This window comes from Procambarus clarkii, chromosome 5, assembly GCF_040958095.1.
Source record: "Procambarus clarkii isolate CNS0578487 chromosome 5, FALCON_Pclarkii_2.0, whole genome shotgun sequence".
NCBI lineage: Eukaryota > Metazoa > Arthropoda > Malacostraca > Decapoda > Cambaridae > Procambarus > Procambarus clarkii.
In genome coordinates this window covers 56,032,188-56,055,490 of record NC_091154.1, presented here as the reverse complement: position 1 = coordinate 56,055,490, position 23,303 = coordinate 56,032,188, and the positions used below count along the sequence as shown (strand labels likewise).

The 23,303-nt window shown below is 45.2% G+C and overlaps 1 protein-coding gene across 5 annotated transcripts in view; it reads right to left on the bottom strand.

Moving 5' to 3' along the window:
• Positions 1-23,303, bottom strand: part of LOC123752204 (serine/threonine-protein phosphatase 6 regulatory ankyrin repeat subunit C-like) — a 726,197-nt gene that overhangs the window by 688,383 nt on the left and 14,511 nt on the right. The gene's annotated exons all lie outside the window — the stretch shown is intronic.

Below are 23,303 nucleotides of genomic sequence, written 5' to 3'. Positions count from 1 at the left end.
CCCTGACGTACTTATTCTTGGGTCTCTGGTATCTCTCTCTGCTTTCTGGTGTTCAGTTATTCCGGAAGTTCCTCCACGCCCTTTTGTTCAGTGTCTTCGCTTCCATACATGCCCTATTATACCAGGATTCTTCTGTTGCTTCTCGGATTTTTCCCTTTGGGCCGGTATGAACCTGTTTACTGCCTCCTAACACTTTTGGGTAACATAGTCCATCATACCCTGTACAGACTTATCTCTGAGGTCTGTGTCCCAAGGTATTTCACTTAGGAAACTTCTCATCTGTTCATAATTCCCCTTTCGGTATGCCAGCCTTTTGATTCCTAGTTCTTTTTTGGGGAGATAATTCCTAGCTCTACCAAGTACTCAAAGTTCAATACACTGTGGTCACTCATTCCCAAGGACGCTTCCATCTTAACTTCCCTTAAATCCCACTCATTTAGGGTAAATATCAAATCAAGCATTGCTGGTTCATCTTCTCTCATTCTTGGCTTGTATGTACTCACCTAATTGTGCTTGCGGGGGTTGAGCTTTGGCTCTTTGGTCCCGCCTCTCAACCGTCAATCAACTGGTGTACAGATTCCTGAGCCTACTGGGCTCTATCATATCTACATTTAAAACTGTGTATGGAGTCAGCCTCCACCACATCACTTCCTAGTGCATTCCATTTACTAACTACTCTGACACTGAAAAAGTTTTTCTAATGTCTCTGTGGCTCATTTGGATACTCAGCTTCCACCTGTGTCTCCTTGTTCGCGTCCCTCCAGTGTTGAATAGTTCATCCTTGTTTACCCGGTCGATTCCCCTGAGGATTTTGTAGGTTGTGATCATGTCCCCTCTTACTCTTCTGTCTTCCAGTGTCGTAAGGTGCATTTCCCGCAGCCTTTCCTCATAACTCATGCCTCTTAGTTCTGGGACTAGTCTAGTAGCATACCTTTGGACTTTTTCCAGCTTCGTCTTGTGCTTGACAAGGTACGGGCTCCATGCTGGGGCCGCATACTCCAGGATTGGTCTTACATATGTTGTGTACAAGATTTTGAATGATTCCTTACACAGGTTCCTGAACACCGTTCTGATGTTAGCCAGCCTCGCATATGCCGCAGACGTTATTCTCTTTATGTGGGCTTCAGGAGACAGGTTTGGTGTGATATCAACTCCTAGATCTTTCTCTCGGTCTGTTTCATTAAGTACTTCATCTCCTATTCTGTATCCTGTGTCTGGCCTCCTGTTTCCACTGCCTAGTTTCATTACTTTGCATTTACTCGGGTTGAACTTCAACAGCCATTTGTTGGACCATTCACTCAGTCTATCTAGGTCATCTTGTAGCCTCCTATCATCCTCTGTTTCAATCCTCCTCATAATTTTTGCATCGTCGGCAAACATTGAGAGGAACGAATCTATACCCTCTGGGAGATCATTTACATATACCAGAAACAGTATAGGTCCAAGGACTGACCCCAGCGGGACTCCACTTGTAACGTCTCGCCAATCTGAGACCTCACCCCTCACACAGACTCGTTGTCTCCTGTTGCTTAGGTACTCCTCTATCCACCGGAGTACCTTCCCTTTCACTCCAGCCTGCGTCTCCAACTTTCGCACTAGCCTCTTGTGTGGCACTGTATCAAAGGCTTTCTGACAATCCAAAAATATGCAGTCTGCCCACCTTTCTCTTTCTTGCCATATTTTTGTTGCCTGGTCGTAGAATTCAAGTAACCCTGTGAGGCAGGACCTGCCATCCCTGAAACCATGTTAATGATGTGTTACAAAGTTCCTTCGCTCCAGATGCTCCACTAGTTTTTTCGCACAATCTTCTCCATCAGCTTGCATGGTATGCAGGTTAGGGACACAGGCCTGTAGTTCAGTGCCTCCTGTCTATCCCCTTTCTTGTATATCGGGACTACGTTAGCTGCTTTCCAAATATCTGGCAGTTCCCTTGTTGCCAGTGATTTGTTATACACTATGGAGAGTGGTAGGCACAGTTCTCTTGCTCCTTCCTTTAGAACCCAAGGGGAGATTCCATCTGGGCCAATAGCCTTTGTCACATCCAACTCTAGTAAACACTTCCTTACTTCCCCGCTGGTAATCTCAAACTCTTCCAGTGGTTCCTGGTTAGCTATTCCTTCACTTACCCCCTGGAATTTCTTATTCAATTCCTGTGTGTGTGTGTGTGTGTGTGAATGTACTCACCAAGTTGTACTCACCTAGTTGTGTTTGCGGGGGTTGAGCTCTGGCTCTTTGGTCCCGCCTCTCAACCGTCAATCAACAGGTGTACAGATTCCTGAGCCTATTGGGCTTTATCATATCTACACTTGAAACTGTGTATGGAGTCAGCCTCCACCACATCACTTCCTAATGCATTCCATTTGTCAACCACTCTGACACTAAAAAAGTTCTTTCTAATATCTCTGTGGCTCATTTGGGCACTCAGTTTCCACCTGTGTCCCCTTGTGCGTGTGCCCCTTGTGTTAAATATCCTGTCTTTATCTACCCTATCAATTCCCTTCAGAATCTTGAATGTGGTGATCATGTCCCCCCTAACTCTTCTGTCTTCCAGCGAAGTGAGGTTTAATTCCCGTAGTCTCTCCTCGTAGCTCATACCTCTCAGCTCGGGTACTAGTCTGGTGGCAAACCTTTGAACCTTTTCCAGTTTTGTCTTATCCTTGACTAGATATGGACTCCATGCTGGGGCTGCATACTCCAGGATTGGCCTGACATATGTGGTATACAAAATTCTGAATGATTCTTCACACAAGTTTCTGAATTCCGTTCGTATGTTGGCCAGCCTGGCATATGCCGCTGATGTTATCCTCTTGATATGTGCTGCAGGAGACAGGTCTGGCGTGATATCAACCCCCAAGTCTTTTTCTTTCTCTGACTCCTGAAGAATTTTCTCTCCCAGATGATACCTTGTATCTGGCCTCCTGCTCCCTACACCTATCTTCATTACATTACATTTGGTTGGGTTAAACTCTAACAACCATTTGTTCGACCATTCCTTCAGCTTGTCTAGGTCTTCTTGAAGCCTCAAACAGTCCTCTTCTGTTTTAATCCTTCTCATAATTTTAGCATCGCCTGCAAACATTGAGAGAAATGAATCGATACCCTCCGGGAGATCATTTACATATATCTGAAACAAGATAGGACCGAGTACAGAGCCCTGTGGGACTCCACTGTTGACTTCACGCCAATCGGAGGTCTCACCCCTCACATTAAGTCTCTGCTTCCTATTGCTTAGGTACTCCCTTATCCACTGGAGCACCTTACCAGGAACACCTGCCTGTCTCTCCAGCTTATGTACCAGCCACTTATGCGGTACTGTGTCAAAGGCTTTCCGACAATCCAAGAAAATGCACTCCGCCCAGCCCTCTTTTTCTTGCTTAATCTTTGTCACCTGATCGTAGAATTCTATCAAGCCTGTAAGGCAAGATTTACCCTCCCTGAACCCATGTTGATGATGTGTTACAAAGTTCGATTTGTCACGAAGTCCCTTCTCTCCAGATGTGTTACCAGGTTTTTTCTCACGATCTTCTCCGTCACTTTGCGTGGTATACAAGTCAAGGACACTGGCATGTAGTTCAGTGCCTCTTGCCTGTCACCCTTTTTGTATATTGGGACCACATTCGCCGTCTTCCATATTTCTGGTAGGTCTCCCGTCTCCAGTGACTTACTATACACTATGGAGAGTGGCAAGCAAAGTGTTTCTGCTCACTCTTTCAGTATCCATGGTGAGATAATAGATACGTTATCCCTACAGACAAAAATCAGACAAAAATCGTGTTCTGTCTTGTGTTGATGAAATTAATACCCTATTAATACCACTTCTTGTTCTGTCTTGTGTTGATGAAATTAATACCCTATTAATGCCACATCTTCTTCTGTCTTGTGTTAATGCCACATCACCCCTTCCACCTCACTCAAATGTAGATATAAAATCGGAGATGCGTAAGTTCTATTCAGTTGTGTATTTGTGAACTTTGAAAATGTCTTTGAAAATGTAATAAGTTTTACGAAACGCGCTCGTGTCGCGTCAGACTAGAAATAAAAATGAATTTTGGAGAATTGATTTTTGATTTACCTCCAACAGTGAAAAGAAATGTACGAAAGATTGAGAAAATTCGTGTTAGAATTATTAATCTTTACTTTTTCGGTCATATTTAATAATATATGTCTACAGGAAAGACTGCTAGCAAAATATACTAATATTAAAGCGCACGACCCAGCAGCAAGGAATCAAGCCTTCACGATAATATATATATATATATATATATATATATATATATATATATATATATATATATATATATATATATATATATTTGTATATATATATATATATATATATATATATATATATATATATATATATATATATATATATATATATAATATATATATATATTGTGACGGGAAAGTTTAGAAGTGTAGGTGTTCGGCAGTCCTCCTAATGGCTGGTGTCAATGCCTATCACATTTTATAAAAAAAGATCGACTGCTTGGCTGTGGTAAAGTAAGGGAAGACACGCAAAACACAGTATGAGCAATGAAACTTTAATTAACTTTAAAAATTATGAATAAGACAATTCCTTGGCTATGTACAGTGCAAACAAACAAGTAAAAAAATATAACATAAAAATTAAAAACAAAGGTGACGTTACTCTACACATAAAATAAAGACAAAAGAATGAATAAACAGATGCTGAGAATATAGCGCTAGCTAAGAACCTCCACCAATAAGCAGAGCGTATATCAGTTGGTTGTTCACAGCTTGAGAGCACAAGGATATTCTAACTTCAATGGCTGGTTCAAGCCCAGACATCGACTTCCCCAGGGCCGGATGAAGTGGCAAACACTTCATCCGGCCCAGGGGATTTGTTTGGTTTGAGTTTTACTATTTGTTTAAGAACATCCTCCCTGGTAACTGCTAAACTCGTCAACCTGTCCTCGTCCCCACCCACATAGACGTGTTCGGCTGAAGGCATATTGTTAAGTTCCTCTTTAGTAAATACAGATACAAAATATTTATTAAAAATACTACTCATCTCTTCATCACTATCTGTTATTTGACCTGTCTCAGTTTTTAATGGACCTATCCTTTCCCTAGTCTTAGTACGATATAACTGAAAAAAACCTTTAGGATTTGTCTTTGCTTGCCCTGCTATGCGAACTTCATAGTTTCTTTTTGCTTTCCTTATCTCTTTTTTAACATTTCTAACCAGTTGTACCAATTCCTGTTCTAAAGTGACCTCCCCATTTTTAATCCTTTTGTTCCAACCTCTTTTTTTACCTATACGGTTCTTCAAATTCTTTGTTATCCACTTTGGGTCATTAGTATTCGATCTATTCAATTTGTATGGTATACTACGTTTCTGTGCTTTGTTTAGAATATTCTTAAATAAGTTATATATTGAATTCACATCGAAATCCCCATTTAAGTCACCTATCGCTGGGTTCATGTCTCGCTCCAAGACCAGCCCACACCCCATACCCAAGACTTTCCAATCAATTTGACCCAAAAAAATTCTTAGGCTATTAAAATCAGCTTTTCGAAAATCTAGCACTTTAACATAATTTTCTCCTACAGGTCTATAACATTCTATGCTCAATCTGATTTCTTTGTGATCACTGTTCCCCAGTTCACTCCCTATTTCGATGTCATTAATTTGTGTTTCCCTGATAGTTAACACTAAATCTAAAATATTATTTTCCCGCCTTGGTTCCTTAATGTGTTGCGTAAGAAAGCAATCATCAATTAATTCTAGAAAATCTGCTTTACTATTCCCTGTTTTGTTCAACCAGTTTATTCCACTAAAATTAAAGTCACCCATGACATAAATACTGTTAGATCTAGATGCTCTAGATATTTCATCCCATAGATGCTTTGCTTCCATTCTGTCTAAATTTGGTGGCCTATATATAACTCCTATTATAATATTATTTTTTTTTCGTTTAATTCTATCCAAATAGTTTCTGTGTGTGGCTCAGTTTTGATTCCCTCTTTGAGACTACATTTCAAATTGTCCCTAATATATATGGCTACTCCACCTCCTCGTCTAATATATCTATCTGTGTGAAATAGTTTAAATCCATTTATTTGATATTCAGCTAATAGTTCTCTATTTTCTACATTCATCCACGTTTCGGTAAGTGCAATAATATCTATTTTTTCTGTGCAGACAAGAGCATTTAATTCGGTAATTTTATTTCTTAGACTTCTACTGTTAGTGTAATATACCCTAAGTGAATTGTTATTTTGAGGCTCTTCTCTTTCCCTGATCATTTTGCCAATTCCTTTCTCCCACAAACACATACTTTTATTACCTCCTTCCTCCAAATCAATTCCCATACCTCTAACAGTGGCAAGAACACACTCAATATGTCTGATATCAGGCAGGTATTTACTTCTATCACGATCTGCTCTCAGGTATTATATAGCCACAAGAAATATGGAGGGGATGATATAAACACCAATGTACTTTGTATTTTACTTAAAACTCATTCAAAGACATCACAAGATTATATCAATAAGCAAACGCCTGTTTCAGGCGGGAGTCGCTCGTTCCCACACATATAATATGAACTCACCAAGCCGGCAACGCTCCCCCTCTCGTCAATGTAAAAATCAGCTGGGCGACTACCCCCGCGCGAATGTTTATTGCTTGTTTTCCTGGCGTCACGCGCTCTGTTTCTTTAAGTTCTCAAAGATCACTAGAAGTTCGAACACACAATATTTGCGACAACAGCACGTAAACACTTAGCTACACTGATCTTGGGCTCAATCAAACATTTCTATATTAAAGGTGACAATAATTCACTGTCATGGTATTACACACTGCCCTTCATTTAATGATAACGTATGCAAGTATATATCACTGGAGTTCTCAGTAATTCCTTCCGCGGGCGATAACACAATTAATCACTGCACACATGAATGATTATTCAATACACAAGCATAGACATATATATATATGTGGATGAGTCATAGGCGTCAATAATGGTAATAACATAATTACTGGGCACATAGCCTAACTCCAAACACTGGCATATTTATATATATATATTCTCTCACTATATGATCATACTAAAGTCTCATTAAAGACATTATCAACACAGTAAATTCATCAATTACTCCGGGTGCCTGCATACACCAATAATAATCATAAATATCGTGAGTACTCTTTATAGTCCCACTGCACACTTGTGCCTTACTGTGACATAGGTGAGCCTTGCTCACGACATACAAAATACTCAGGCTAAATAATATAGCTGACTAAAGGGAAATTAGGAGGGAAACTAGTATCACCTACTTCCACCTATCCTCCGATGAGAGTTGAGTTGTAGCTCCTGGTCCTGGCTCCTGCCTCGTGTAGGGAACGCCCCCACACACACACTGTCGTGTCCTCCAGGAACTCAATCAACGGCCCACCGTAAGTGTGTCGTCTATGTGCCTTTTCACTGCAGGTCCGTGCTCCTCCTCGACTTCTTGTTGGGTTGGAGTCGGTCTCCCGGCCGTCAACTTTTCCTCCCAGCTACGGCTGCCCGCCTACGTCTCGGCTGCAGTCGTTCGGATTCCCGAATAGTTTTCTTCTTCCGCTGCTTCCCGGTGGCTCGGTTCAGCCACTACGGCGTCACAAACGGGTGAACTGCCTCAGACGTCGCATACGTCACTGCACAGACTTCACTTCTTCTTGCACAGTACCTGTCCTGGAGCACTTGTTGCTCAATACCCCGTCGATTCCCTCTCTGGTCCGACACAGAGATGGAAGGGATACTTTACTATACTTTACGTGTTGTGACTGTCCTGGTGACAGTGTTTGTGTATACTTTACGTGTTGTGACTGTCCAGGTGACAGTGTTTGTGTATACTCTTCGTGTTGTGACTGTCCTGGTGACAGTGTTTGTGTATACTTTACGTGTTGTGACTGTCCAGGTGACAGTGTTTGTGTATACTTTACGTGTTGTGTCTGTCCTGGTGACAGTGTTTGTGTATACTTTACTTGTTGTGACTGTCCTGGTGACAGTGTTTGTGTATACTCTTCGTGTTGTGACTGTCCTGGTGACAGTGTTTGTGTATACTTTACGTGTTGTGACTGTCCAGGTGACAGTGTTTGTGTATACTCTTCGTGTTGTGACTGTCCTGGTGACAGTGTTTGTGTATACTTTACGTGTTGTGACTGTCCAGGTGACAGTGTTTGTGTATACTATTCGTTTTGTGACTGTCCAGGTGACAGTGTTTGTGTATACTTTACGTGTTGTGTCTGTCCAGGAGACAGTGTTTGTGTATACCTTACTTGTTGTGACTGTCCTGGTGACAGTGTTTGTGTATACTCTTCGTGTTGTGACTGTCCAGGTGACAGTGCTTGTGTATACTTTACGTGTTGTGACTGTCCTGGTGACAGTGTTTGTGTATACTCTTCGTGTTGTGACTGTCCAGGTGACAGTGCTTGTGTATACTTTACTTGTTGTGACTGTCCTGGTGACAGTGTTTGTGTATACATTACGTGTTGTGACTGTCCTGGTGACAGTGTTTGTTGTATACTTTACGTGTTGTGACTGTCCTGGTGACAGTGTTTGTGTATACTTTACGTATCGTGACTGTCCAGGTGACAGTGTTTGTGTATACTCTTCGTGTTGTGACTGTCCAGGTGACAGTGCTTGTGTATACTTTACGTGTTGTGACTGTCCTGGTGACAGTGTTTGTGTATACTTTACTTGTTGTGACTGTCCAGGTGACAGTGTTTGTGTATACTTTACGTGTTGTGACTGTCCTGGTGACAGTGTTTGTGTATACTCTTCGTGTTGTGACTGTCCTGGTGACAGTGTTTGTTGTATACTTTACGTGTTGTGACTGTCCTGGTGACAGTGTTTGTGTATACTCTTCGTGTTGTGACTGTCCTGGTGACAGTGTTTGTGTATACTTTACTTGTTGTGACTGTCCTGGTGACAGTGTTTGTGTATACATTACGTGTTGTGACTGTCCAGGTGACAGTGTTTGTGTATACATTACGTGTTGTGACTGTCCAGGTGACAGTGTTTGTGTATACTCTTCGTGTTGTGACTGTCCAGGTGACAGTGTTTGTGTATACTTTACGTGTTGTGACTGTCCTGGTGACAGTGTTTGTGTATACATTACGTGTTGTGACTGTCCAGGTGACAGTGTTTGTGTATACATTACGTGTTGTGACTGTCCTGGTGACAGTGTTTGTGTATACATTACGTGTTGTGACTGTCCAGGTGACAGTGTTTGTGTATACTCTTCGTGTTGTGACTGTCCTGGTGACAGTGTTTGTGTATACTTTACGTGTTGTGACTGTCCTGGTGACAGTGTTTGTGTACACGTGTGTTAATGTTATGTGTTAGTGGAGTGTTTAGAGGCTGCCAGTATTAATGCAGTAATTTGCCAAGAGTGTACATGTAGTGTTCAGGTCAGTTCACTTTTGTTCATCACCTGTCCAGTGGGTCGAAACAGTGGTCTCGTTTGCACCTACAAAAGAAGAAGGGTCTGAAGACCTGTTGTGAAGGATGTTTTGACAGTGTTGAAGTGACACAAGACACACGTTATTTGTTTCGTGACAAGTAACGTAGCGAACGTGGGTCACTGTGTATTAGTCAGTAAGTTTTTGAAGAAATTCATTTATTTTGATACACCTGCCTTTGATGTCTTGCTTATTCTGCAGTACTGCCCCATCTTTATCTCATGTTTGCTACTTTGATATTAATTTGAGTTGCCTCGGGATTCCAGCCCCTAACCCCATCTCTGAATTTAAATTCGGTGTGAGAACCCATCCTCTGCCTGCTACATTTGCTTGCAAGCAAGTTACAGAGAGAGACGACCCAAGTGAGGAAGGTCTGGTATTGCTTGTGGAAGTGAAGATAACCCTGGCCTTCACCTCTACCAGAAGTACTAGATCATTAGCGTTTGCTCATGCCTCTTGTGTGTATTAACCAGTAATATTTCACATTCTGGCGCCCAGCGCGGTGGTAGGTTGTGTGAAAACAATTTGGTCATTACACATTGTTATGATCCCAGGTGGCTGAAAGTCTACCTTGAGAGTTATTCTGCAAGACCTGACCTAAATAAGAGGTCAAAGAAATATAGGCATGGAGATACATACGTAAAATAATTGGTTGGATTTGGTAAATAGTTTAAGAGTATGGGCAGTGATTAAGAATATAAGTAAATGACTTGTCATGAGATGTGGAGAGTTTGCTGGAGGTGTGAGGCTCGCTTGAGTCTTACGCTCTGTGTGAGCTCCTGTTAGAGAAGAACCCCCTAGTTGATATACCTTCAAGAGGAAGGAAGTGTGCAGACGTTTCAGCTGTGGAATCAAGTTGGGAACGTTGTGGTCTCAAGTCCTGGACGGCAGGAAGAGTTGTGAAGTCGTCCTGAAACATTTTCGTTGGGTAACTTGTGAGCGCCCGGTCGAGCATCGGCCAGACTCACTCTCTCTCTCTCTCTCTCTCTCTCTCTCTCTCTCTCTCTCTCTCTCTCTCTCTCTCTCTCTCTCTCTCTCTCTCTCTCTCTCTCTCTCTCTCTCTCTCTCTCTCTCTCTCTCTCTCTCTCTCTCTCTCTCTCTCTCTCTCTCTCTCTCTCCTCTCTCTCTCTCTCTCTCTCTCTCTCTCTCTCTCTCTCTCTCTCTCTCTCTCTCTCTCTCTCTCTCTCTCTCTCTCTCTCTCTCTCTCTCTCTCTCTCTCTCTCTCTCTCTCTCTCTCTCTCTCTCTCTCTCTCTCTCTCTCTCTCTCTCTCTCTCTCTCTCTCTCTCTCTCTCTCTCTCTCTCTCTCTCTCTCTCTCTCCTCTCTCTCTCTCTCTCTCTCTCTCTCCTCTCTCTCTCTCTCTCTCTCTCTCTCTCTCTCTCTCTCTCTCTCTCTCTCTCTCTCTCTCTCTCTCTCTCTCTCTCTCTCTCTCTCTCTCTCTCTCTCTCTCTCTCTCTCTCTCTCTCTCTCTCTCTCTCTCACTCTCTCTCTCTCTCTCTCTCTCTCTCTCTCTCTCTCTCTCTCTCTCTCTCTCTCTCTCTCTCTCTCTCTCTCTCTCTCTCTCTCTCTCTCTCTCTCTCTCTCTCTCTCTCTCTCTCTCTCTCACTCTCTCACTCTCTCTCTCTCTCTCTCTGTCTCTCTCTCTCTCTCTCTCTCTCTCTCTCTCTCTCTCTCTCTCTCTCTCTCTCTCTCTCTCTCTCTCTCTCTCTCTCCTCTCTCTCTCTCTCTCTCTCTCTCTCTCTCTCTCTCTCTCTCTCTCCTCTCTCTCTCTCTCTCTCTCTCTCTCTCTCTCTCTCTCTCTCTCTCTCTCTCTCTCTCTCTCTCTCTCTCTCTCTCTCTCTCTCACATCTCTCTCTCTCTCTCTCTCTCTCTCTCTCTCTCTCTCTCTCTCTCTCTCTCTCTCTCTCTCTCTCTCTCCTCTCTCTCTCTCTCTCTCTCTCTCTCTCTCTCTCTCTCTCTCTCTCTCTCTCTCTCTCTCTCTCTCTCTCTCTCTCTCTCTCTCTCTCTCTCTCTCTCTCTCTCTCTCTCTCTCTCTCTCTCTCTCTCTCTCTCTCTCTCTCTCTCTCTCTCACTCTCCTCTCTCTCTCTCTCTCTCTCTCTCTCTCTCTCTCACTCTCTCTCTCTCTCTCTCTCTCTCTCTCTCTCTCTCTCTCTCTCTCTCTCTCTCACTCTCTCTCTCTCTCTCTCTCTCTCTCTCTCTCTCTCTCTCTCTCTCTCTCTCTCTCTCTCTCTCTCTCTCTCTCTCTCTCTCTCTCTCTCACTCTCTCTCTCTCTCTCTCTCTCTCTCTCTCTCTCTCTCTCTCTCTCTCTCTTTTTTTTTTTTTGTTTTAAACTAAGACTAGGATTCATAAGGGATGCCTAATAACATACCTACTGAAACTGCAAGCAAGAGCTGTTATCCTACCTCAGCTCATCCGAAGCCTACACCTAGAAACTCATTTATTACATAAGAGTATATTTTGAAACTAACACATTGGGAACTATCATATATTTATCTTATGTAAGCTAAGTTGAAACCTAATCCTAGATGCCCATTTATTTCATGAGCCTGGTATTTTTTGCTTTAGAAGGAATAGCCTTTATTCATTAAAAAACATTAAGTAACAATCATATAAGGAACAGGATGAGCTTGTAGCCAGCTGTGTGCCAGAGTCTTCATGTGAACAGTTAACCTGATCTCCCGTGTATCAATCTGTTGAGCGAACAAGTTCCAGATGCGAGTAAGTCTCGGAAGGAATGAACGCTGATGGAGTGATGTTCTTGAGAATGGCACTTCCAGCATGAGACTGTTGAAGGTTGAGAGCCTAGTGTTACGAGTGGGAACTACTGGTACTCCACGGAGTTGGGCCAAGTGCGGAACTTTGAGGATGTTGGCCTTGTACATAACAGTAAGACCAACAACGTCCCGACGGTGTTGCAGGCTCTGATGTTCAGACCGTTCCCACCAGACTTGGTCAAGACTAGAGATAAGCCTTCTAGCCCGTCTCTCCACTTTGTCCAACAGTCTGACGAAAGATGGGGGGCAGGCAATCCAGGAAAGGGGTGCATACTCAAGATGGGAGCGAACTTGAGCTTCATATAAGGTTTTGCATCCCTTGCTGTCAAGAAGATATGAGATGCGCCGTAGTGCTGTAAGTTTCCTGGCTGCCTTTTTAGCTAGGTTTATCACATGGCTCTTCATTGTCATTGAAGAGTCGAACTTCATTCCCAAGATGTCAAATTCTTCTGTGAACTCTAGGGATTTGCCACCCATTTGCAGTTCTGTCCGATTCGCCATGTGCAGTCTAGTTATCATCATCGCTTGAGTCTTCTCAGCCGCAAATGTGACCTGCCATCTCCTACCCTAGGTAGAAATTGCTGAAAGTTTGTGATTAATGATTCTTGCAGCAGTTAGCATTTCCTCCTTTCTGTATGTAAAGGTTAGATTACAGTCATCAGCATAGGCTTGAGCTTCAGGAATGAGATGAAGAAGATCGTTGAAATAAACATTCCACAGCAGAGGGCCAAGCACACTACCCTGTGGAACGCTGGCACCAATTGAGTGGCTATCGGGTTCTGCTCCATTGAGGACCACCCTTAGAGTCCGTTCTTGAAGGTAGTCTTTTAATAACACTAAGATGGAGCCTGCAATGCCTAAAGCTTGAAGCTTCACTGCTAGTCCAGAGTGCCAGACCCGATCAAAGGCTCCTGCTATATCTAGAGCAACAACACAGCTGATCTTGGACTCATCCAGTGACTGATGCCACTTAGAAAAGAGATTTAGCAAAAGATCAGCAGCAGATCGGCCTTTTCTAAAACCATACTGTCGATCACAAATTAGCCGATGACGGTCAAAAAATGATGTCATTTGCTGAGCAATTAATGATTCTAGGATCTTGCCAGTAATGGAAAGCAGTGACACAGGTCTGTAGTTACCAACTACTGAGCGGCTCTTCTTTTTGTGCACTGGAACAACGTCTGCCTTCTTCCATAAGGAGGGCCAAATTCCTTGAACTAGGCACAGTTGGAAGAGGCGCGTGAGAGGTGGAGCCAACAGGTCAGCGCAGCAGCGTAGTAGTCTTGGACTGACCTTATCTGGCCCCACAGCTTTGCTTGTGTCTAGCGTGTTAAGGAGATGGAGAACTTCAGCCTGATTTATAACCACTTCAGTCAACTTAGACACAGTGCATGGGGCAAGATGTGGAGGCTGACGTTCAGGATCAGGGACCTGCATCTTGGAAGCAAAGTGGTTTGCCAGTAAATCAGCCTTCTCCTGATTGCTGGTTGCCACAGTACCATCTTCTCTGTTTAGAGGTGGGATTGTGTCCTCAGATGAGTACCCCTGCCGATCCTTCACCAGGGACCACCCTGGTGAAGGATCGGCAGTATCTGGTCGAAGAAGGGTTAATGAACTCAAGGAAGGGAACTGAAAAAACAAAAGGCTGGTATCACGAAAGGGAAAATATGAGGAGATAAGAAAATTCCTAACAGATATAACATGGCAAACAGAGCTCGGGGGAAAGACGGCCCAAGACATGATGGACTTCATTACCCAGAAGTATAAGGAGGCAGCAGACAAGTTTGTCTCGGTCCAAAAGGAAAAAGAAAAGAAATGCAGATGAGAAACCCCTGGTTTAACCAGAGATGTAGGCTAGCTAAGCAACGAAGTACAAGGGAGGGGAGAAACTATAGCATTAACAGGAAACTTGACAGCAGAGAAAGATAGCAGAGTGCTTGGAATGAATACGTCAGGATGAAAATAGAGGCAGAAGGGCAATACGAAAAGACATCGTCAGCAAAGTAAAGATTCAACCTAAATTTCTGCACAGCCACATTAGGAAAACCCCCGTTAAAAACAGGTAATGAAACTGAGGATAGAGGCAGACAGATTCATTACAAACGACAAGGAAGTGTGCGAGGAACTGAATAAGAAATTCCAAAAGGTCTTCACACTGGAGCAAGGAGAAGTTCCAAAGATATGAGAGGGAGTAGCTAACCAGGCTCCACTAGAAGAGTTTGGGATTACCAGTGGGGATGTAAGGAAGCTCTTGCTAAAGTTGGATGTGACAAAGGCTATAGGCCCAAATGGAATCTTCCTTTGGATCCTACAAGAAGGAGCAGAAGCACTGTGCCTTCCACTCTCTATAGTGCATAACAAATTACTTGTAACAAGGGAACTGCCCAAAATTTGGAAGACTGCTAATGTAGTCCCGATATACAAGAAGGGGGATAGACAGGAGGTGGCACTGAACTACAGGACAGTGTCCCTAACCTGCACACCATGCAAGTTGATGGAGAACATTGTGTGAAAAAAACTAGCGGAACATTTGGAGCGAAGGAACTTTGTAACACAACATCAACATGGGTTCAGGGATGGCCAGTCCTGCCTCACAGGGTTAATTGAATTCTATGACCCCAGGCAACAAAAGAAAGAAAGAAATAGGCAAGAAAGAGAGAAATAGACAGACTGCATATTTTTGGATTGCCAGAAAGCCTTTGATTCAGTACCACGCAAGAGTCTAGTGCAAAAGCTGGAGATGCAGGCACGAGTGAAAGGGAAGGTTCTCCATTGGATAAGGGAGTACCTAAGCGAAAGAAAACAGTGAGTTACTGTGAGGGGGGTGGGTGAAGTCTCAGATTGGTGAGGCGTCACCAGTGGAGTCCCGCAGGGTTCAGTCCTTGCACCTATAGTGTTTCTGATATATGTAAATGATCTCCTTGAGGTTATAAAATCGTCCTCTCGTTGTTTGCTGATGATGAAAAAATCACGAGAGGGCATTTCACCCAAATATGTCAAAAATATACAATAAATGAAAACTAGTTCGATTTCAATCAAACTTTTTTGACGAGTTGTATATGAAAAGGGTTTCATCTGGTCTAAGTCTCAGCATCGTAGCATAAATAGGAAAGGAGAAAAAAGTATTGAATTTTGAGTCAACAATTTTCCAAAATGGTAAAAAATTAACATCAAACACAAGTGTCAACTGAAATAATGTCCATGACTCTCAGCTATCACAATAGCATATAATAAAAAAATAATAATTAGTTTATAAAAAAAAAATTTGTTAAAAAAAATTGATTTTTCTTTTTTTTTTCCTTATTTGTTTATCGGACGATTTGCATGAAACTTATACACCGGACTGCATGTGAGCTTATCTGCATGGGTCCCAATTTTTGAGGAAATTGGTTGATGTCAACCTCAGCCACAGATCGCAGTACCTTAGACTAAATTTTTTACTTATTTATTTTCAAGTAACATAAACGTTCCTATAACTCTTTCATTTTTTATTCAATTTACATGAAACTTACATCTTATATATCTTACATCTTACATCTTACAGTTTATGTTTCTACAAATCTGTTTAGAGCTTTTTTTTCCTAAGTTCATTTATTGATTTAATAATAGTAATAAACCATGACATATTTGCATAATTTTGTTATGGAAGTTTGAATTTTTGTATTAATAAAACTAAACATAATTTGGAAAATCCGCTGAAAAAGATTCTTTTATTATGTGTGTGATAATGTGCTACTGTCAGTAAGACGCCAGGACCACTGACAACTACTGTCAGTAAGACGCCAGGACCACTGACAACTACTGTCAGTAAGACGCCAGGACCACTGACAACTACTGTCAGTAAGACGCCAGGACCACTGACTACTACTGTCAGTAAGACGCCAGGACCACTGACTACTACTGTCAGTAAGACGCCAGGACCACTGACAATACTGTCAGTAAGACGCCAGGACCACTGACAACTACTGTCAGTAAGACGCCAGGACCACTGACTACTACTGTCAGTAAGACGCCAGGACCACTGACAACTACTGTCAGTAAGACGCCAGGACCACTGACTACTACTGTCAGTAAGACGCCAGGACCACTGACAACTACTGTCAGTAAGACGCCAGGACCACTGACTACTACTGTCAGTAAGACGCCAGGACCACTGACAACTACTGTCAGTAAGACGCCAGGACCACTGACTAACTACTGTCAGTAAGACGCCAGGACCACTGACTAACTACTGTCAGTAAGACGCCAGGACCACTGACTAACTACTGTCAGTAAGACGCCAGGACCACTGACAACTACTGTCAGTAAGACGCCAGGACCACTGACAACTACTGTCAGTAAGACGCCAGGACCACTGACAACTACTGTCAGTAAGACGCCAGGACCACTGACAACTACTGTCAGTAAGACGCCAGGACCACTGACAACTACTGTCAGTAAGACGCCAGGACCACTGACAACTACTGTCAGTAAGACGCCAGGACCACTGACAACTACTGTCAGTAAGACGCCAGGACCACTGACAATACTGTCAGTAAGACGCCAGGACCACTGACAACTACTGTCAGTAAGACGCCAGGACCACTGACAACTACTGTCAGTAAGACGCCAGGACCACTGACTAACTACTGTCAGTAAGACGCCAGGACCACTGACAACTACTGTCAGTAAGACGCCAGGACCACTGACTAACTACTGTCAGTAAGACGCCAGGACCACTGACAACTACTGTCAGTAAGACGCCAGGACCACTGACTACTACTGTCAGTAAGACGCCAGGACCACTGACAACTACTGTCAGTAAGACGCCAGGACCACTGACTACTACTGTCAGTAAGACGCCAGGACCACTGACAACTACTGTCAGTAAGACGCCAGGACCACTGACTAACTACTGTCAGTAAGACGCCAGGACCACTGACAACTACTGTCAGTAAGACGCCAGGACCACTGACTAACTACTGTCAGTAAGACGCCAGGACCACTGACAACTACTGTCAGTAAGACGCCAGGACCACTGACAACTACTGTCAGTAAGACGCCAGGACCACTGACAACTACTGTCAGTAAGACGCCAGGACCACTGACAACTACTGTCAGTAAGACGCCAGGACCACTGACAACTACTGTCAGTAAGACGCCAGGACCACTGACAACTACTGTCAGTAAGACGCCAGGACCACTGACAACTACTGTCAGTAAGACGCCAGGACCACTGACAACTACTGTCAGTAAGACGCCAGGACCACTGACAACTACTGTCAGTAAGACGCCAGGACCACTGACAACTACTGTCAGTAAGACGCCAGGACCACTGACAACTACTGTCAGTAAGACGCCAGGACCACTGACAACTACTGTCAGTAAGACGCCAGGACCACTGACAACTACTGTCAGTAAGACGCCAGGACCACTGACAACTACTGTCAGTAAGACGCCAGGACCACTGACAACTACTGTCAGTAAGACGCCAGGACCACTGACAACTACTGTCAGTAAGACGCCAGGACCACTGACAACTACTGTCAGTAAGACGCCAGGACCACTGACAACTACTGTCAGTAAGACGCCAGGACCACTGACAACTACTGTCAGTAAGACGCCAGGACCACTGACAACTACTGTCAGTAAGACGCCAGGACCACTGACAACTACTGTCAGTAAGACGCCAGGACCACTGACAACTACTGTCAGTAAGACGCCAGGACCACTGACAACTACTGTCAGTAAGACGCCAGGACCACTGACAACTACTGTCAGTAAGACGCCAGGACCACTGACAACTACTGTCAGTAAGACGCCAGGACCACTGACAACTACTGTCAGTAAGACGCCAGGACCACTGACAACTACTGTCAGTAAGACGCCAGGACCACTGACAACTACTGTCAGTAAGACGCCAGGACCACTGACAACTACTGTCAGTAAGACGCCAGGACCACTGACTACTACTGTCAGTAAGACGCCAGGACCACTGACAACTACTGTCAGTAAGACGCCAGGACCACTGACTACTACTGTCAGTAAGGACGCCAGGACCACTGACAACTACTGTCAGTAAGACGCCAGGACCACTGACAACTACTGTCAGTAAGACGCCAGGACCACTGACAACTACTGTCAGTAAGACGCCAGGACCACTGACAACTACTGTCAGTAAGACGCCAGGACCACTGACAACTACTGTCAGTAAGACGCCAGGACCACTGACAACTACTGTCAGTAAGACGCCAGGACCACTGACTAACTACTGTCAGTAAGACGCCAGGACCACTGACAACTACTGTCAGTAAGACGCCAGGACCACTGACAACTACTGTCAGTAAGACGCCAGGACCACTGACAACTACTGTCAGTAAGACGCCAGGACCACTGACAACTACTGTCAGTAAGACGCCAGGACCACTGACAACTACTGTCAGTAAGACGCCAGGACCACTGACAACTACTGTCAGTAAGACGCCAGGACCACTGACTAACTACTGTCAGTAAGACGCCAGGACCACTGACAACTACTGTCAGTAAGACGCCAGGACCACTGACAACTACTGTCAGTAAGACGCCAGGACCACTGACTACTACTGTCAGTAAGACGCCAGGACCACTGACAACTACTGTCAGTAAGACGCCAGGACCACTGACTAACTACTGTCAGTAAGACGCCAGGACCACTGACTACTACTGTCAGTAAGACGCCAGGACCACTGACAACTACTGTCAGTAAGACGCCAGGACCACTGACAACTACTGTCAGTAAGACGCCAGGACCACTGACAACTACTGTCAGTAAGACGCCAGGACCACTGACAACTACTGTCAGTAAGACGCCAGGACCACTGACAACTACTGTCAGTAAGACGCCAGGACCACTGACAACTACTGTCAGTAAGACGCCAGGACCACTGACAACTACTGTCAGTAAGACGCCAGGACCACTGACTAACTACTGTCAGTAAGACGCCAGGACCACTGACAACTACTGTCAGTAAGACGCCAGGACCACTGACAACTACTGTCAGTAAGACGCCAGGACCACTGACAACTACTGTCAGTAAGACGCCAGGACCACTGACAACTACTGTCAGTAAGACGCCAGGACCACTGACAACTACTGTCAGTAAGACGCCAGGACCACTGACAACTACTGTCAGTAAGACGCCAGGACCACTGACTACTACTGTCAGTAAGACGCCAGGACCACTGACAACTACTGTCAGTAAGACGCCAGGACCACTGACTACTACTGTCAGTAAGACGCCAGGACCACTGACAACTACTGTCAGTAAGACGCCAGGACCACTGACAACTACTGTCAGTAAGACGCCAGGACCACTGACAACTACTGTCAGTAAGACGCCAGGACCACTGACAACTACTGTCAGTAAGACGCCAGGACCACTGACAACTACTGTCAGTAAGACGCCAGGACCACTGACAACTACTGTCAGTAAGACGCCAGGACCACTGACATACTACTGTCAGTAAGACGCCAGGACCACTGACAACTACTGTCAGTAAGACGCCAGGACCACTGACAACTACTGTCAGTAAGACGCCAGGACCACTGACAACTACTGTCAGTAAGACGCCAGGACCACTGACAACTACTGTCAGTAAGACGCCAGGACCACTGACAACTACTGTCAGTAAGACGCCAGGACCACTGACTACTACTGTCAGTAAGACGCCAGGACCACTGACAACTACTGTCAGTAAGACGCCAGGACCACTGACAACTACTGTCAGTAAGACGCCAGGACCACTGACATACTACTGTCAGTAAGACGCCAGGACCACTGACAACTACTGTCAGTAAGACGCCAGGACCACTGACAACTACTGTCAGTAAGACGCCAGGACCACTGACAACTACTGTCAGTAAGACGCCAGGACCACTGACAACTACTGTCAGTAAGACGCCAGGACCACTGACACTACTGTCAGTAAGACGCCAGGACCACTGACAACTACTGTCAGTAAGACGCCAGGACCACTGACTAACTACTGTCAGTAAGACGCCAGGACCACTGACTACTACTGTCAGTAAGACGCCAGGACCACTGACAACTACTGTCAGTAAGACGCCAGGACCACTGACAACTACTGTCAGTAAGACGCCAGGACCACTGACTAACTACTGTCAGTAAGACGCCAGGACCACTGACAACTACTGTCAGTAAGACGCCAGGACCACTGACAACTACTGTCAGTAAGACGCCAGGACCACTGACAACTACTGTCAGTAAGACGCCAGGACCACTGACAACTACTGTCAGTAAGACGCCAGGACCACTGACAACTACTGTCAGTAAGACGCCAGGACCACTGACAACTACTGTCAGTAAGACGCCAGGACCACTGACAACTACTGTCAGTAAGACGCCAGGACCACTGACAACTACTGTCAGTAAGACGCCAGGACCACTGACAACTACTGTCAGTAAGACGCCAGGACCACTGACTACTACTGTCAGTAAGACGCCAGGACCACTGACAACTACTGTCAGTAAGACGCCAGGACCACTGACAACTACTGTCAGTAAGACGCCAGGACCACTGACAATCTACTGTCAGTAAGACGCCAGGACCACTGACAACTACTGTCAGTAAGACGCCAGGACCACTGACAACTACTGTCAGTAAGACGCCAGGACCACTGACAACTACTGTCAGTAAGACGCCAGGACCACTGACAACTACTGTCAGTAAGACGCCAGGACCACTGACAACTACTGTCAGTAAGACGCCAGGACCACTGACAACTACTGTCAGTAAGACGCCAGGACCACTGACTACTACTGTCAGTAAGACGCCAGGACCACTGACAACTACTGTCAGTAAGACGCCAGGACCACTGACAACTACTGTCAGTAAGACGCCAGGACCACTGACAACTACTGTCAGTAAGACGCCAGGACCACTGACAACTACTGTCAGTAAGACGCCAGGACCACTGACTAACTACTGTCAGTAAGACGCCAGGACCACTGACAACTACTGTCAGTAAGACGCCAGGACCACTGACAACTACTGTCAGTAAGACGCCAGGACCACTGACTACTACTGTCAGTAAGACGCCAGGACCACTGACAACTACTGTCAGTAAGACGCCAGGACCACTGACAACTACTGTCAGTAAGACGCCAGGACCACTGACAACTACTGTCAGTAAGACGCCAGGACCACTGACAACTACTGTCAGTAAGACGCCAGGACCACTGACTACTACTGTCAGTAAGACGCCAGGACCACTGACAAACTACTGTCAGTAAGACGCCAGGACCACTGACAACTACTGTCAGTAAGACGCCAGGACCACTGACAACTACTGTCAGTAAGACGCCAGGACCACTGACAACTACTGTCAGTAAGACGCCAGGACCACTGACTAACTACTGTCAGTAAGACGCCAGGACCACTGACAAACTACTGTCAGTAAGACGCCAGGACCACTGACAACTACTGTCAGTAAGACGCCAGGACCACTGACAACTACTGTCAGTAAGACGCCAGGACCACTGACAACTACTGTCAGTAAGACGCCAGGACCACTGACAACTACTGTCAGTAAGACGCCAGGACCACTGACAACTACTGTCAGTAAGACGCCAGGACCACTGACAACTACTGTCAGTAAGACGCCAGGACCACTGACAACTACTGTCAGTAAGACGCCAGGACCACTGACAACTACTGTCAGTAAGACGCCAGGACCACTGACAACTACTGTCAGTAAGACGCCAGGACCACTGACTAACTACTGTCAGTAAGGACGCCAGGACCACTGGACAACTATCTGTCAGTAAGACGCCAGGACCACTGACAACTACTGTCAGTAAGACGCCAGGACCACTGACTACTACTGTCAGTAAGACGCCAGGACCACTGACAACTACTGTCAGTAAGACGCCAGGACCACTGACTACCTACTGTCAGTAAGACGCCAGGACCACTGACAACTACTGTCAGTAAGACGCCAGGACCACTGACAACTACTGTCAGTAAGACGCCAGGACCACTGACTACTACTGTCAGTAAGACGCCAGGACCACTGACAACTACTGTCAGTAAGGACGCCAGGACCACTGACTACTACTGTCAGTAAGACGCCAGGACCACTGACAACTACTGTCAGTAAGACGCCAGGACCACTGACAACTACTTGTCAGTAAGACGCCAGGACCACTGACAACTACTGTCAGTAAGACGCCAGGACACTGACAACTACTGTCAGTAAGACGCCAGGACCACTGACAACTACTGTCAGTAAGACGCCAGGACCACTGACAACTACTGTCAGTAAGACGCCAGGACCACTGACAACTACTGTCAGTAAGACGCCAGGACCACTGACTAACTACTGTCAGTAAGACGCCAGGACCACTGACAACTACTGTCAGTAAGACGCCAGGACCACTGACAACTACTGTCAGTAAGACGCCAGGACCACTGACAACTACTGTCAGTAAGACGCCAGGACCACTGACAACTACTGTCAGTAAGACGCCAGGACCACTGACAACTACTGTCAGTAAGACGCCAGGACCACTGACAACTACTGTCAGTAAGACGCCAGGACCACTGACATACTACTGTCAGTAAGACGCCAGGACCACTGACTAACTACTGTCAGTAAGACGCCAGGACCACTGACAACTACTGTCAGTAAGACGCCAGGACCACTGACAACTACTGTCAGTAAGACGCCAGGACCACTGACAACTACTGTCAGTAAGACGCCAGGACCACTGACAACTACTGTCAGTAAGACGCCAGGACCACTGACAACTACTGTCAGTAAGACGCCAGGACCACTGACAACTACTGTCAGTAAGACGCCAGGACCACTGACTAACTACTGTCAGTAAGACGCCAGGACCACTGACAACTACTGTCAGTAAGACGCCAGGACCACTGACATACTACTGTCAGTAAGACGCCAGGACCACTGACAACTACTGTCAGTAAGACGCCAGGACCACTGACAACTACTGTCAGTAAGACGCCAGGACCACTGACAACTACTGTCAGTAAGACGCCAGGACCACTGACTACTACT